At 39.4% G+C, this 15,222-nt stretch overlaps 1 protein-coding gene across 3 annotated transcripts in view; it reads left to right on the top strand.

Annotated features, from left to right (window-relative positions):
• pex14 (peroxisomal biogenesis factor 14) overlaps positions 1–15,222 on the top strand; it is a 114,123-nt gene that overhangs the window by 93,429 nt on the left and 5,472 nt on the right. The gene's annotated exons all lie outside the window — the stretch shown is intronic.

Raw genomic sequence — 15,222 nt, 5'->3', positions numbered from 1 at the left:
ATGAGCGAGCAAATAGTCTGTCCCTGTATGCCCTGCGACTGTCTGGCAACCAGTTTGGGGTGTCGCCTGCCCACTGCCCGAAGATGTCTGGGATGGGCTCCAGCACCCTCGCGACCCTACTGAGAATAAGCGGTCCAGATAATGGATGGATGGATGGATTATTTTGGGATGTGCCCTATAGTGCAGACATGGTATTTTTTATCAAGTAAAGGAAATCTTAACAAGTCCGAGACACGGTAAAAAAGCACACGACACTGGTTTTGCTGCTATCTCCAAATTACTTTGTGTAATGATTGTATGACAGGAAATGACTTTAAAATTGCAAAGGAGCCCAGTCAAGGTGGTCCAATGAACTCTTCGTCACATTTATGAGAACAAGGAGCGAACACATTCCTCTATGCTTCCCTGCACTAAATAGTCCTTTGCTGCCCTTTCTCATAACTGCCATAGACCGACAGACAGACAGCCTTATTATACTGTTTACCATCAGAACTAAAGCTCCGCAACACACGTAGGGTTCATCTCATTAAGGGGCCATAATGTTAAGCCATACTGTCGTTTGTCTTTGCCTTGATACTTATAGACAGTGTTGGTAATCTTTTTGGAATTTTAAGTGTTTAGATGAAGTGGCTGTGTTCTAAAAAGTGATTTGCTGGCATGAAATGTTGATCTGTTTTTATAACATGTCTCATAAATTAGTTTATGATCTCTGGGCTCTAAAAAGTGTCTTGGAAGTAGACAATCTTAGACAATGTTTTATGTCCACAGATTGGTAAGCACATGGCTAGCATCTGGATTTCGAGGAGAAACATATGGGGACACATCTGTTTTAGCTCAAATGAGAGGGAAAAAGTAGAAGTGCTCACTTTGTGCCATTTCATGTATTTTCGCTGTCATGAGAAAACACTTACCTCGGAAATATATTTTTTTCAGGATGATTACATAACACTATTTTTGTCAAAAAAATGTCGTTTTTAAAATATATATGTTTTGGTCTTGTACCCTGTGTCCCTTCGACCCCCTTCCATAAAATCTATAATTTTCATGTATGTGTACTGCGCTCAAGGAAAACATTCAGATAGCTTACTTACTATGTTTTTTTTTTATTGTGCATTTGTTTTATTTATCAAGATAATCATCATAATTCTTGAAAAATCTCTTTTGCATTTTCAGTTTTTTAATGTTGTGGTTAGAATAAGGCAAATAATCTATTACTTTTTTCATTCTGATTGTTTCAAAACTAATTGTATTTAATTCATTGATACATATAAAATCTAAAATTAAATATAACATCTACGTACATGTAGACTCGGTGCGGCGGATGGGTGGTTAGCGCGCAGCCCCATGGTGCGTAGGTCCAGAGTTCGATTTCAGCTACGGCCGCTCCCAGTGTAGAGTTTGCATGTTCTCCCCGTGCCTGCATGGGTTTCCTCTGGGCACTCTGGTTTCCACCCACATCCTAAAAACATGCATGTCAGGTAAACTGGCCAGTCTAAATTGTCCCTAGGTGTGAATGTGCGAGTGAGTGGTCTATCTCTGTGTGCCCTGTGACTGGCTGGCAACCAGTTCGGCGTGTCCCGTGCCCACTGCCTGAAGATAGCTGTGATGGGCTCCACCACCACCCGAGACCTTGGTGAGGATATTGGTGCAGAAGAAGGATGGATGGATGGATTTACATATAGATGTTTGCATGCATAGTTATACATAAATATAAATGAGAAAAATTGGGCTGGCATAAATTATCTTGTTTTCCCTCTATTAACTAGGTATAACATTTGGGACTATGATTCAATTTTTTTTAGCTGCCGAAACAACAAATCTTTTTTTTTTTCTTTCCTGGCCCAAATTGTCCAGTTCATTTGCTGCAACCACCTTGTTGGAGAGCTTGTAAAAAGTGCATTTTGCAGAAAAATACTGATTCAAAAACACTGTTTCCAATGTAAATCTAAAATTTGCCTTGCGATGGCATCGGTAGACTTGTTGGCCATGGAGAAAATTTGGTAATAGTTTTTTAGGTTTAGGACTTGAAGATGAGAAACACATGTTATTGTCTGTGAGCTATTTCTTATTCACCGTTTGTGGTTTTAAGGGTTTGCTTAACCATAGTGCTTAAAGTGCGCCACGCTTAGCAATTACACCTCTCAACACGGAAATGTGACGTTGAGCCAAAACACATGAAGCTTTCAGTTTCCTATGCTGCTAAGTAAAAATTTCTTGTAGTCTGGAAACCACTCATTTGTAGTGTAGTGACCCTAAACTGTAAGAGGAAAAAAGGGGGGAGTTGAAAACTCTTCTTCTGTACACATATGTTTCGGCCAGATTTAAATGATGTAGTGCAAGTGTTTAACTTCTATTTCAAATATGGGTCATAACAGAATAAAGAAATAACATAAATGCATGTAATGGAAATGGGGCCTATTTCAAATGTGGATTATAATCCAATATGGATTGAATGCCTGCCAATGTGCCTGCAGCACAGGCAAACATGTTGGATGGTGTGTTCACCCCAGCATGCACGTGTTTGTTTCATTCATTTTGACATCTGTTTCTCCAGTTTGTTATTAACTCATTAAATGCTGTAACATATAGATACTTTTTCAGAAGCTTTGACCCTGACAGTTAAAACCTTTTTGTTGTTGTTTTATTTTTAAAAAGCTATGATAAAAGGTTTGGCGCTGCTCAGGATGAATCAAGCCTCTGGCAATGATTTTAGTGTGATAATTCACCATTAGATGGCAGGAGTGGCTTTGATCATATTTTCGTCCACACATCAAGGAAGCCCTTACTTACTAGTGTTTACTTTTTCCGGCAAAATGAGTGTGTGTACGCGGCCACATATGCCGGATAGGTGTAATGAAGCGGTGTGGTGATATTCGCAAGATCTGAACAGATGGGCAACTGAGTTTCAACAAAGCTTTTTCCTTTCAACACCTCATGACTAAGTACCATTTTTAACGTCGAGTCACAGAGGGATGGCGTTTCGAGCACGCCTGAGGGAACGCGATCGCTATGTCGATCAAAATTGTCTGATTAATTCACAAGAAAAATCAGAGGATCAAAATTCCTTGCAAAGTTCATGCATAGTTCATGCTCATGCATCAGTTCAGTCTTTTTGCAATAAAATGTTATTTTGCAGGCAAAGTTTAAAGTATAAAGGGTTTGACACAGCTCACCAGTAAGTATCAAGCCTCTTGGAGTTATTTCAGTATGAAAAAAAAGTCACCATTAGATGGTAGGCATGGCTTTGATCAGCTTTTTGTCTACACATAAAGGAAGGCCCAGTTCTATGTGTTGCTTCCTGTATCCAGTGATTGAGAGTGTGTAGGCAGCCCACAGTAGGTGTAGTGAAGTAGTGTGATGAAATATATGGATGAATACAGACAGACGCTTCAACAGAGCTTCATCTTTTTGAAAAAGATGACAAAATCCCTTCGTCATTATCGGGGCACAGAGGGGTTATGTTTTTTTTTTTGGGGGGTGATAAGGTCACCGGAAACATTGGGGGATGAAACGTTCTTGTATCATAGATGCATAAGTTCAGTGTTCTTGCAGTTAAATGTTATTTTGCAAGCAAAGTGCCCTTGTGCTTATGGAAAGCCTTGATTTGCTATTAGAGGTATTGAAAATACAGTAAAAAGCGCCGAAGTGAAAGTCAAGTCAAGTCATTTTTATTTGTATAGCCCTAAATCACGAAGAGTCTCAAAGGGCTTCACAGATTATTACACTATATTACACAGACTATTTCTCAGCCGACGAGAAGAGTAGGTTATTCATATGCTATGGAGTACAAGTGAGTTTTAAGTTTAGAGTTAAACATTTCCACTGAGGTTGCAGATCGGATCTCAGGGGGAAGAGCATTCCACAGCACCGGTGCCCGGATGGAGAACGCTCTCGAACCAGCAGAACACTTTTTTGCTCTTGGGATCACCAGAAGACCGGCACTCTCAGATCGTAGGCTTCGGACCGTGACACAGGGGCAAATCAGATCTGAAAGATAAGAGGGAGCAAGTCCATGTATGATTTTGTATAATACTAAGAGAACCTTGAAATCACATCTATGGCTAACTGGGAGCCAATGCAGGTTAGCCAAAATCGGTGTTATGTGATCGTACTTTTTTGTCCTAGTTAAAAGCCTCGCTGCAGCATTTTGTACCAGCTGAAGAGACTTGATTCTAGACTTCGGGAGACCAGAGAGTAGTGCATTACAGTAATCGAGACGGGAGGTAACAAATGCATGAATTATAATTTCCGCATCAGACTGAGACAGTATTGAACGGATTTTAGCAATATTACGAAGATGGAAGAAAGCGATACTAGTAATTTTCTTTACATGCATTTCAAAGGATAGATCAGGGTCAAATATGACACCTAAATTTTTAACTGAGTCATTCTGTGTGATGTGACATTTGTCAATGTTCACAGCAGTTTTTGAGAATAAGTCACGGCATTTAGATGGACCAATGACTAACATTTCGGTCTTTTCAGAGTTAAGACGCAAGAAATTGAGTGACATCCACTCTTTTATCTCAATGAGGCAGGCCTCCAAATTTCCACAGTTTAGTGTGGGAGATTCCTCCAACGGAAGATATAGTTGAGTGTCGTCTGCGTAGCAGTGGAAGCTGATATTGTACTTGCGAATAATATCACCTAATGGAAGCATGTAAATGCTGAAAAGAAGGGGGCCAAGCACTGAACCCTGCGGAACACCGCAGGTAACATTAAAGGGCTCAGATGTCATTTCACCATATTTAACACAGTGCGTCCTATCTGAGAGGTAGGATCTGAACCACGAGAGGACGGTTCCTGAGAGACCAATCAATTTTTCCAACCGTTCTAGTAGGAAATTGTGGTGCACTGTGTCAAAAGCAACACTAAGATCCAGCAGCAGCAAAAGTGATGAAGCGCCAGAATCCATTGCCAGTAGGAGATCATTTGTTACCTTGATCAGAGCTGTCTCAGTAGAGTGGTTAGCCCTGAATCCTGATTGCATGGATTCAAAAAGGTTATTCTCGGATATGAAAACATTCAGCTGCTGTGCCACTACTTTTTCAAGTACTTTAGAGAGGAAAGGTAGGTTTGACACAGGTCTATGATTACTTAAGATTTCTGGATCAACGTTGGGTCGTTTCAGTGTGGGTTTAATAACGGCGGACTTAAAAGCTGCTGGAACTACACCTGAGGAGAGTGATATGTTTATAATATTTAGAACTGAAGGTCCAAGGACGCCAAAAAGACTTTTAATAAGTGAACCTGGAAGCGGGTCGACTGGCAAGTTGTCGGTTTGGCCGCATTCACTACCTGTTTGAGATCATCAAGTGACAGTTCACTAAAACCGGACAATTTCCCAGGACAGCCACCCTGTCGTGCATCTGTAGATTTCAGCCCTTTAATATGTGTGGTATTAATAATTTCTTTAGCAATTTCTTCCTGTATGCATTGAATCTTCTTAGTAAAGAAGACCATTAAGTCATGAGCAGAGTGCGTCGAACTATCTGCGATAGTCTGTTGCCTTGTAAGCGATGCTACAGTGTCAAAAAGGGCTTTGGGATTGTTCTTTTGAGACGCAATCACCTTCGAAAGGTAGGCCGATTTTGCAGAGGCAAGGGCCGCTTTATACTTTAACAAGCTGTCACACCAGGTTTGATGGAAAACCTCAAGCTTGGTAGCGCGCCATTTTCTTTCCAATTTCCTGCATTCTTGTTTAAGGGTTCTAGTTTCATCAGTAAACCAAGGCGTGCATCTTTTAGGACGTGATTTTAGCTTTATGGGCGCTATTGAATCCAGGACACTAGTCAGGGTGGTATTGAACTCATTCATGAGTGAGTCAATCGAGCCATTGTATGAAGGAAAGGACGCAACTGCTCCAGGAAGGAGTTCAAAGAGCTCAGAAACTGTGCCAGTGCTTATATTGCGTCCGCTAAATCCTTCAGCTTTTTTAACACTACATTTAGCTAGCACCTCAAATGTAACTAAATAATGATCCGAGATAACGGTAGTACACGGTAACACCATAATGTTTGAGGTTTAAACTCCTTGAGTCAGAATCAAGTCTAGCGTGTTCCCATCTTTATGGGTTGGCAAATCAACCAGTTGATTAAAACCAATTGCATCAATTAGAGACCTAAACGGAATAGTAAGTGAACTGAGTGGGGAGTTCATATGAATGTTAAAGTCCCCCATAATTATAATTTTGTCTGCATAGGTTACTAGTTCAGACAAAAGTTCAGCAAATTCGTCTAAGAAAGTTGTGTATGGCCCAGGTGCGCGATAGATAGTTATTACATAAATTGACAATAGAGAGGACCGCATCACAAGAGCCTCAAACGCCTTGTAATTATTAGAGGTACGAGGATTAAATTTGAGCGATTTTTCAGAAATGAGTGCGACACCGCCACCCTTTTTCAACGTGCGTGCTACATGGCTACTCGCGTAGTGAGGGGGTGAAGCATAATTTAGCGCTAAATACTCATCCTGGCGTAACCAAGTTTCACAAAGACCCATACAGTTAAGTTTATAATCACGAATAATGTTATCAACAAGTAAAGCTTTAGGAGCAAGCGATCTAATATTTAAAAGACCAAATTTTAGCTTTGCTGAATCATTTGACTTAGCTGAAGTCTTTGTAGTCTTTGTAGAGATCTTCAAAAGATGCCGCTGTTGTGGCTGTTCGTGTGCGCTGAGTGTAAAGCTTCGGTTGTCCGGCGAGGAAAGAATGGTGGAATTAGTTACATCCTCGCGTCCTTCTTGCCCCTTAGACTTCGCACGCTTCACACATCTACCTGCACGGCAACCACGCTTCTGTTTTCTGTCCTTACGGCGCCGTTGTTGTCGTTTATTAGGAGGAATAGCTGTCCACAAGGATGCCGGATCTCTTTGAAGTTCGCTCGGTATATCATAGGCGGTATAAAAAGTGCCCGAAAAGTCGAAATTTAGACGCCCACCCAACCGAATAAGTTTGTCCCTACTGTAAGTATTTTTGGCCACACATGTGTCCAAAAGTGAAAGTAAAAAAGACAAGTGAACGGCAATAAATAGAAGATTAGCTGGAGAGCAACTAGCCGCATGCATGCATCCATGCGCCGACAACTGCATACTTTCACAAAAAGCTGTTTTTCTTGGAAACGAGTGTTTTCAAGAACTTCAGCAATGGTCCACTGTTGTTTACTAAACAAAGGTAGAGCTAGAAACATACATTTTTTTTCCTAATGAAAGATGCGGGTTCAAATGTTCTTTTCATTATGCCCAATGCCTAATTGGCTACAAAACAAAATGTTATGTTGGCCTTCAAAAATTAGTTAAAATGCAAAAAATGGCTGCCACCCGCTCTCTCATTTGAGAGAAATGTCTGGCATTAAATGAGTTGATCGAGAAAATATTTGTTTTGCAACTTTTTGAGAACACCTCAAACAACGCACCCCACCTTTAATTACAAGGCAGGGTATTAAATTGAAATTGGTCAGTTAAAGCAGCAGTGCAAATTCAGCTTCTCTGTACATCACGGCATGGCATATTTTTGCTCTGTCTTGGTTCATTTTGGTTTATTCCAACATCCTAACTGGAAGTATAGACTTGCCTCTGGATAATTCATCCCCAATGCTAAACATACTGCTATATTTCTGCCCCATTATCATTACAAATCAGCCTGTTAACCATGTTTGCCCCGCTGTCTCAACTCACTGATCGCTCTCTTTATTAGTGGCCACAGCGTTGAAGATTAGTAACTGCCTCCTAGCTTCTGCCAGACTAACTGCCAGTGGGAAATAGCATAAATAAAATCAATTGATTTGTATCAGTGTTTCCACTCAAAAACTCTCCTCAATGGACTTCTTTCTGAAACTAATTCCATCATGAATATACATGCGTTGCTCGAAAATGTAGTGTCTGCCGGCAGAGAAACGCTGCATTCATTTGCTGTCAGACACTCTTAAATACAGCTTGTTAAGGATATTTTTGCTCATGGTCCATAGGCATTTATCTTCATTTAGTTAAATGAGCATTTATTGTCAAGTGCTGCTGCAGTTGATGTCTTATTTTGTGTGGAATACATTCCATTTAATCGACTCTCTAACTGTTCTGTATGGAGTAAAAACGTTGTTTTCAGAATCTTGGTTAATTATTAAATGTAGAACTTGAGGGATGGTAATCCGTTTTATATAGTGTTACATAGTACAGGCGTTTTTTATGTGTGTCTTCCTGCCCGTACAGTCACGAATGTCAATCTGGTATATCGGCCTTTCAGGGAGGATGGCTGGAATTCAAAAATCTAATTTGTTTATTGTCATCACTGTGATGAAGTCACAAATTGGTCAATTGCTTGTTTGTCTTGACCAGCGAAAACATGTGCAGGAGTTACAAAAAAGTTAATAATGTTATTGTTTATAAGTTTCTAATTTATACATTTTATATATATTTATATATATATATATATATATATATATATATATATGTGTGTGTATATTATATAATATAGGCGACATGGAGAGGATGGGTGGTTAGTCCCACTGTGTGGAGGTCCCAGGTTCAATTCCAGCTACCGCAGCCTTTTTCATAACTTCTGTCTAGGTGTTTTCACTAGTCAAGACAAACAAGCATTTAGCCAATTTGTGAATAGAATATGCAAATGAACTTTTTAAATTCCAGACATCTTCCTGGAACACAAAAGAAGGGCTTAGCGACTGTATGGGCAAATTTTTAGTAAACACACAAATGTTTTGAATACACGTGTCAATATGTATGACTGGGGGGGAGGGGGTTCAGTTGTGACCATGTTTAGGTCAACATCTTTTTGTATTATCCAGGTTTGTACTGGATGTGTCTGTAGGTCTAAGTTAATAAATGTGGAAACAATAGTTTTCCTAGTACATTAGTAGTCCAGGTCACCATCATTTTCAAAGTACATGTGCTCGTCATCCTGGAAAATTCGTGAATTTTAATGTTGTGTTTTTAGGAATTAAAAAAGCTTACATTTTAGGTGAAGTGCTTGTAAATGATTGAAATTGTTTTTCAACATGTCTTTTATTTGTGAGGACTCGGGAGCAGGAGCTTCTCTCTTGCTGATTTGACGGGTGGATACTTTTTTAAAAAAAGTCAGCAAGAGAGAAACACGGCCCATCTCGAACCCAGACGTAATGGTTGATATTTAAGGCTCGACCCGACCTGAAATTTGGCTCGGGCTTGATATTTTACATCTAGTGCAAGGTTTATTTAGCAATTATGGACATTTATTATAGGCCATGCAAAAAAAATAATGTCACGTTTCCCATTGGGAAGGTCTAATGGGAAATAATTCTTGCAACTGAAAAAGTAAGCTCCATATTACTGTCATTTTACCCAAGACCTACATGGGGAGAGATTTGTTTCAAAAATATTTACACATATATTGTTCAGATCCGCAAATATATTTGCGAATTACTCAAGATCTAAAAGTTGTATGTTTTAATAAATGCACACGCAAGGTCAAAAATTGCTTATGTAGATAGCACATTTATTTGTGGCTTGGCAAAATGTATGATTCACACTGGTTTTCTTTCAATGGTATTGGAGAAATTGGAAAATTGGCTTAGAAAGATTTTTAAAAAAGGGCTTGAATCTTTATGATCTGGAGTATTTCATTGTTGATGCCACAAAATGGATCGCTGATAATTATCTTGATCAGCAGTTTAAGTAAACATCAGATCTTATGGGCTTTTGCGGCGCATGAGAGATGTCAGCACTTGAGGTTTAGCTCACTTTCTATTTCGACGGACATTGATACGCCTAACACTTAGCCTGCAGCAAAGCACTTTACACGGAAGTTGCACACAATATGTGCGTATATATGCTAACATAATGTATCTCAAAGCTGAAATTCAGCACGGGCTCACCATTTGATTAGTTTTCTTTGGATTTAATAAGACATGTCAGAGATAATGTTGCTCGACGGCCTCGATGTAAGATAATACATGTTATGTATGTAACGAGATGTTAACGGTTTCATTGCGATGTGTATTTTTTTTTTATTTTTCATGCAACTTGATACAATACACATTGTTCATAGTTTGAGCATTTTTTTAATATGTAGATCACTCTGTGTTCTTCTACGCTGAAAACTAGCCAATTTCTTCTTTTTTAAAAATGGCAAAAGTGGTCCTAAGTCATCTGGCTGTATTTTAAATATTTACTCCAGGGGGACTCTGAAATTATTTTGTTTTATTCCTAATTAGCTAATTAGTTTTTGCTCCCTGTGCAACTTTAAGTCTTTCCCCCCATTCTCTCTGCTTATTATGAAAAGCTGAAAAGTAAAGGGGATCTAATCATAAGTTTTCTTAGTGCTGTCATCATTGGGGATGCTGTTGAGCTGTATTGTATTATTTTGTTATAACCAGGTGGGAATTATTAGGAGTGGGGTTAAAATAAACTCAATGAAGTATGTATTTATTTTAATTGTAAACATTTTATTGATTTTTTATTTATTTATGTTATGTGTGTATATATATATATATATATATATAATATACATTTTTTTTTAACGAAATGCAAAGTCCTTTACCGGACAAAAAGCTTTTAGGTGTTTAATCTTTCACAAAAGCAGAGGCTGTATTTGCCCAAGACACATGGCAAGTGGTGCCCCTAAAACCCTGGCAGTTAAGGGATCCGTGAAACCCTTAAATGTTTGCACAAATTGGTCTTAAAATGTAGTTTGACCTTCAAATATCAAGAGTCAACCAACAGGTTCACATGATTCAAACACCCTCTGCCCCAAATAGTCCAAAAAATTGACTTAATCCCGAGTTTGTAATTTAAGCTACCGCAGCAGAGAGATTAACTTATAAAAGTCTCTTCCCACACCAGCCACTACCCTTTTCACCTGTTGCCCTCTGCTAGGCGCTACAGGTCCCTTAAAACAAGGACTAAAAGGCTTGTACAGTTTCTTCCCTAGGTTCATCACCACCCTAAGCAAGCGCGCAAAACTGTGAAAATATGTCTTGCGGCTTATTTTTGTTACTGTTGAATGTTATTGCACTACTTTTCATTGTGCTACTGTTGAAATGCACTATTCTCTCAGGCTTATGTTATAACTTGGTCCAGTCTTTAAGCAGTAATTTGTAAATATTTTTGTCTTCTATTTATTCTGATAGTTTTATCTTATTTCTCTTGAAAGGTGCGGTGCGTCATTTAAGGTGGCGTTAAAAAGATGATAGTGTGATATGTTCCCTAAGAAGTATGTGTTAATTATGCCCAACTGAGTTCAAAGAGCCTTAACAAAATATTAGGACGCAAGAAAAGGGGCAGACGGATTTCCTGCTGGTTTCTATTTTTTTGTTAGTATACCCTGACAATGGTAAAATTAAGAAAATAACGGTTTCAAATAGAATCTATACACTTACCCAAGCCCCCAAAATGATAAAGAACAAAGAGTTAATTCGTTCTTAAGGAATGAGCTTACTGTGGCTGCGATTGTGACTTTAAGCCAAAAGATGGCGGCAGATATTAGCAAAATTTCATGTTGCGGAAACAATCTCTAAAGTCTTTGTTAAATGTTTACCCTGGAGTGCCATGTCTAATCTCGTTGCTCACAATATTTCACTATCTTGATGTTAATGACAATGAAGAAAATTTAATTCTATAGTGGCCAAAATCGAAGAAAAAAATTATTCTTTTGGAAACATATTTCATCCTTGTCTTGGACACATTTTTAGTGTTCACAATAGCAGCAAGGCCAAATTGCCTTAAAAATAAAATGTATCAAAACAATTGTCATATTGATCACCTAGCCCACTTTGGAAGTCATAACACAATTAGATGTTTCAATGAACAGTGCATTACCTACTGATACCTTTGGGATAAAAGGTGTTAGGATAGTTCTGATAAGGTGATGACTGTAATAAGAATGTTTTCACTTAACTCCCATTGCAACACTCTTAAAGCGTGTCACCTTATCTGCAAGGTTTTGTAGGTGATAACCAAAACCACTGAGAAAATCCCTCTAGGCTCCTCCTTTTCTTTGGCCCTTTCACTTTCCCACATCACGGCTCAGTAAATGAGTTCATGTGATCCCTTTCAGATGTGATTTAATTAATTTCTCTTAGATTAAATTACAAGAGATAGAATCCAAATTATCACTCTTCCTGATAGGAGGTCTGCAATTCCTAACAAGCGTCCTCTGGTGAGTTAGAAGGAGCTTAATTACGGTTGTAGTCCGGTTTTCCCCTGACTTTGCTCCTTCTCGCTCGATCAGTATGTAATCGCTTCTTGCTAACATGTAATTCTTTCTTGTTGGAACCAACCATGTGCAGTGAGGTTCATGTCTGGTGAGGCTGTCAGATTTCCATATAAATTAACATACAGTATAGTTTATTCATCATTGATTGGCAACCTTTAACATGTTTTGTTTAAAAAAACAGCATTTTCTTCCTAAACAATATACAAACTGTAGCATAGAGAAAATAAATCCGATTTTTATGATCTTACCTTCACTTATAAATGAAGTCAATAAGCCGCTCGTTTTCAATAAAGCACAGTTAACTATCTTGTCTCCTGCTTTGATTTAAAGTCCCATTTGTGAAAACTCGTAGGTTCAATTTGTAATGCATTTATTAGATAAAGGTCGAGCAACGTGTTGAAGATATCCAGATGCTGCACTTAAATTGGTGCTAGCTTGCGCCAAATCAAAATCACTGTTTGTGGTCCCACTGTCTCCTGACACAAGGCATGCAGTTCTCCTATTGCCTCTACTGGGGGTAGGATCTGTACAGGTGCTTGACATCTTTGTAAATGCTGGAATTGTAATGTTGTCTTTTCAAGGATTGAAATGTACATGATTTCGGGTGAAGTGCTTGTAAATGCTTGACATTGTTGCCTTGTTTCCGAACAAATCTGCTTAAAAATTACGCCAACACTACTCTCCGGTGGGTTCACTTTGCCATTACATTTCTTCTTCCTTCTGGATAAATGGCAGCTGGAGTTAGTTTGTTCACCTGCAGAATGGGTCCAGCTTAGACCTAAGATTTATGGCCCGAGCCCGAGCCCGAACCCGAACCCGAGGCAATTTCGGGCCGGGTCGGGCCTGAAATGTCAGTCATACGGTCGGGTCGGGTTCGGTCCTGCTTTTTTTTTTTTTTTTTTTTTTTTTTTTTTTTTTTTTTTTTTTTTTAATTAATTAATAATTTGAAATATATGTTCATTAAAAATATATACTTAAACTATGTATGGCCACTAGACCAAGGAATACTTGTTATAAAATAAATAATTTGGATAAAACGGAGAAGGAGCTGTAATTGCTATTTTTCCGACTCCTATGCAAATTCCTCCCCCCCTCCGATTTTAAATGAAAAAAACAACAATTTGTTTACACCGCGGGATCCAATGCAACCAGGGTTCCGTTCACAATAAAAAAGACATTACATACGGATATTATAGTAAATCAAATAAATATTATTTGTGTACAATTAGTTGTGATTGCGGAAATCATAGCGTACAGCAGACATGGGGACTTGAGACTTAGTGACTTGGACTCGAGTCGACTCGAGTCGCTGTTTTTATGACTTGTGACTTGACTTGGACTTGGCAATCTAAGACTCGGGACTTGACTTGTGACTTGACTTGCCCAAGAAAAAAATACTTGGGACTTACTTGGGACTTGAAGGTGAAGACTTGAGACTTACTTGAGACTTGCACATGTGTGACTTGGTCCCATGTCTGGCGTACAGTGACGTTGGTGACTTTTCCATCCGCATTAACAAACGCATTTTGTAAAATACGATCGCGCTTTATTGTTTAAATAAACGCGTTATATAGACTAGGATCTCCCAATTATTATAATTAGCTCACTTTATTTTGTTTTAAAGCGTATTATATAGAATACGATCGCTTTTGTCGGAAGCGTACATTGACGTTGGTGACATTTTCATCCGCGTTAAAAAACGCAATTTGTAGAATAAAATCACGCTTTATTGTTTAAATAAACGAAAGGATCTCCCAATTATTATAATTAGCTCGCTTTATTGTTTTAATAAGCGTTTTATATAGAATACGATCGGGGGGGGGGAGGAATTTGCATAGGAGTCGGAAAAGGGCACAACACGTCAACACCCCCCCTCAATGAAAGTGCCGCGCTAAAATCTTAAGGACGTACTGCTGCTGTGGATTATGGCCCAATGATCAAGTCGTCAAAATGACGGACGCCCTTAAACGTTTTCGCTACCTCTAAAAAAAAACCGTGAATGACAGATTGTCGCTTAATGTAACATCTGCAGTGCAGACACAGAAATATAAAAGATGTAAATGTTTATACAGTTTTATTTAACTTAGGCCTAGATGTTGTAACAAAAGGCAGAGTTTAATTTCTTATCATAAATCACCCCTCCTTATAAATAAAATATGTAATTTCGGCCCCATTCGGGCCGGGCCAGCAAATCCAGTTAATTAGTCGGGCTCGGTCCGGGTCGGGTTTAATACCCCTCGGGCCTGCGTCGGGCTCGGGTGCTTTTTTTTGGCCCGATCTTACCTCTAGTCCAGCTACAACATCTTGACAGCCGCAGGTACCTGGAACTGCCCTTAGGTCCTGTGTCTATCTCCAGGATAGCCCGCTGTACTTGTTTGGAGTCAAGTCCGATCTTCTACAGGAAAATGCGCATGGATGTGGCAGGGAGGCCCGTAGCGCCAACCTCAATTGGGCCGAGGATGGCATGCCACCCAATAATGATTGACTCATTTCCTAAAACTTAGCCTTTAATGCCCTGTGGTTGGAAGCGTGTGAGCTTTAGTGGCACTGGGGCCTGCTTGTTGGTGTGGCTTCTCTGTAGTTAGACCCACTTCGCGACGTCATGAAGTTTTTGTCGTGACTCCACCAGTAGCGCCTATCTGCCAGAGCTTTTGGGCAGCTGGTCAGAATGTGTTTCAATGTGCAGAGGCTATTTCCACACTAACTGCAGGGTGCCTCTTGCTCCTTGCCCCAGATCTTCAAATTGCTTAGTGTGGGTAGGAGATCAGCCACAGTACGCAATGGAAAGTTCAGTTTGCCTCGGTCACTGTTTCAGACCTCCTTCCAAGACACTGTCTCGAACCCCCAAACTTTTGCTTTTGCTGCCATTGACTTGGTGGCCTTGAATTCTTCTATGACATAGGAGCATGGTAACTGAAGTCCTGGTGACCTACTGTAGACGTTCACTGAGCAGAAGGTTGGCAGAGCAGTCAGCCTTTTGCAAACCTGCTAGAGACTCTCTCCATTGCTTCAACTCTGGT

The sequence above is a fragment of the Urocampus carinirostris genome, chromosome 3 (assembly GCF_059441175.1).
Source record: "Urocampus carinirostris isolate Australia breed hairy pipefish chromosome 3, RoL_Ucar_1.0, whole genome shotgun sequence".
Taxonomy (NCBI): domain Eukaryota; kingdom Metazoa; phylum Chordata; class Actinopteri; order Syngnathiformes; family Syngnathidae; genus Urocampus; species Urocampus carinirostris.
This window is presented reverse-complemented; position numbering and strand designations above follow the sequence as displayed.